At 42.1% G+C, this 2,589-nt stretch overlaps 1 pseudogene; it reads left to right on the top strand.

Moving 5' to 3' along the window:
* Positions 1–212: 212 nt before the first annotated feature.
* LOC101110845 (UDP-GalNAc:beta-1,3-N-acetylgalactosaminyltransferase 1-like) lies at positions 213–1,987 on the top strand (annotated as a pseudogene).
* The last annotated feature ends 602 nt before the right edge of the window (positions 1,988–2,589 follow it).

Here is a 2,589-nt window from a genome sequence, read left to right as displayed (position 1 = left end):
GCCAGGGCTGATTGGCAGGGAGGCAGGCAGGGTGGTGCCACCTACTCCTCAGACCCCCTCCTGAGCCCTGCTGGGGTGGAGCCGTGATCAGCCAAGCCCTGGGGCTCTGGCCTTGGCAATGTTCAGCTGCCCTACCAGGACAAATCTTAAAATTAAAGCATGGAATGTGAAAAACAGAACAATTCAGCTGGTACTTTAGTCTCATCTGAAATTCTACGGGCATGTGTCTTATAAGCAGAATTCTTATAAGCAGAATTTTAAGCCAATCTGAGAGTCTCTGTTTTTCAGTAGAAATTGCAAGCATTATTTTGACTGCTACTTGCTGTCAAATACTCAGTTCAGTTCATTTCAGTCACTCAGTCGTGTCTGACTCTTTGCAGCCCCATGGAGTGCAGCACGCCAGGCCTCCCTGTCCATCACCAACTCCCAGAGCTTACTCATATTCATGTCCATTGAGTCAGTGATGCCATCCAACCATCTCATCCTCTGTTGTCCCTTTCTCCTCCCGCCTTCAATCTTTCCCAACATCAGGGTCTTTTCAAATGAGTCAGTTCTTTGCATCAGGTGGCCAAAGTATTGGAGTTTCAGCTTCAGCATCAGTCGAAAGCTCAGTTGCTCATATCGAATGCTCAGTTGGTGAAATTGAAGGTCTTTCACTCAGAAGAGAAAAGTCAAGACAAACCTGAGGCTTGCATGCTTCTGAGCTGCTGTGAATGGCCCCGGCACTCCTGACCACCCTTCCGGCTAGGATTTCACTGAGATCCCTGAAATGGAGCCTCCTGCTGATGTCCCTGCTGAGTTTCCTGGTGATGTGGTACCTCAGTCTGCTGGTATCAGTCTACAAATGTGATCAAGTGTGTGAACTGGATGTACTTCTATGAGTATGAACCCATTTATAGACAAGATTTCCATTTCACACTTCAAGAGCATTCAAATTGCTCTCATTAAAACCCATTTCTTGTCATCCTGGTGACCTCACACCCCTCAGATGTGAAAGTCAGGCAGGCCATTAGAGTTACTTAGGGTGAAAAGCAGTCTTGGTAGGGATATAAAGTTCTTACATTTTTTTTATTAATCCAACAGGCTGAAAAGGAAGACAAAGTGTTAGCATTATCCTTAGAGGATGAACACCTGCTTTATGGAGACATAATACGACAAGAGTTTTTAGACATATACAATAATCTGACCTTGAAAACCATTATGGCATTTAGGTGGGTAACTGAGTTTTGCCCCAGCGCCAGGCATATCATGAAGACAGACACTGACGTTTTCGTCAATTCAGCAATGTAGTGAAGTATCTTTTAGATTTAAACCACTCAGAGTTTTTCGCAGGTTATCCTCTGCTGCTGCTGCTAAGTCACTTCAGTCGTGTCCAACTCTGTGCAACCCCATAGACAGCAGCCCACCGGGCTCCCCCATCCCTGGGATTCTCTAGGCAAGAACACTGGAGAGGGTTGCCATTTCCTTCTCCAATGTATGAAAGTGAAAAGTCAGAGTGAAGTCGCTCAGTCGTGTCCAACTCTTAGCGACCCCATGGACTGCAGCCTACCAGGCTCCTCCATCCATGGGATTTTCCAGGCAAGAGTACTGGAGTGGGGTGCCATTGCCCTATCGTCTAGTTGGTAATTATTCCTATAGAGGATTTTACCAAAAAAACCTTATTTCATACCAGGAATATCTCTTCAAGGTATTCCCTCCTTACTGCAGTGGGTTGCCTTATATAATGTCCAGAGATTTGGTGCTGATAATCTATGAAATGATGAGTCATGTAAAACCCATCAAGTTTGAAGATGTTTATGTTGGGACCTGTTTAAATTTATTAAACGTGGACATTTATATTCCAGAAGACACCAACCTTTTCTTTTTATATAGGATTCATTTGGATGTCTGTCAGCTCAGACGTGTGATTGCAGCCCATGGCTTTTCTTCCAAGGAAATTATCACATTTTAGCAGGTTATGCTAAGGAACACCACATGTCATTATTAATTTGACATTCTACCCAAAGCCTAGAAAAGGGAGGGATACTTTGTGGAAAGTGTTAACCTTAGACTGTGAAATCTCCAATGAAAACCTCGTGAGAAGGTCTGGCTTACGCAAAGCTGAAACTCATGTCAAGCCTATAGACTGGAGACTGGAGGGTTGCACTTGACCTGTGGTTTATTTTGACAACAATCAAGTCAAGCCTTTTAAAGGTAATATTCAGAGGAATTAAACATCTTATAAAGGAAGCGGAGATTTTTGTTAATAAAACTAATAGGACCAAACAATTTGAACGTGTCATTCTATAGACTAGAGCTTCTTAAATGGGTTTCATTGCATTATAAGCTCATTTATCTATAATAGCAAAGCAGTGTGGAGTATTATTCATTGAGCAATCCAGTCAGTTCAGGGTTTTATGTATATCCTACATGGATTACTAGTTTTTTTAAATATACCATTCTGTGTAAAAGAAACGGAAGTTATTTCTGAACAAAATTTAATCTGTGTTTGGTCATTTGGAAGGTATTTCAAGATGTTGCAGTATTAAAGAGTTATCAGTTATTATTTAATAATACTTAGAGTTTTGCACTTTATGGATCTGTGAATGA

Source organism: Ovis aries, chromosome 6 (genome assembly GCF_016772045.2).
Source record: "Ovis aries strain OAR_USU_Benz2616 breed Rambouillet chromosome 6, ARS-UI_Ramb_v3.0, whole genome shotgun sequence".
Classification (NCBI taxonomy): Eukaryota; Metazoa; Chordata; class Mammalia; order Artiodactyla; family Bovidae; genus Ovis; species Ovis aries.
This window is presented reverse-complemented; position numbering and strand designations above follow the sequence as displayed.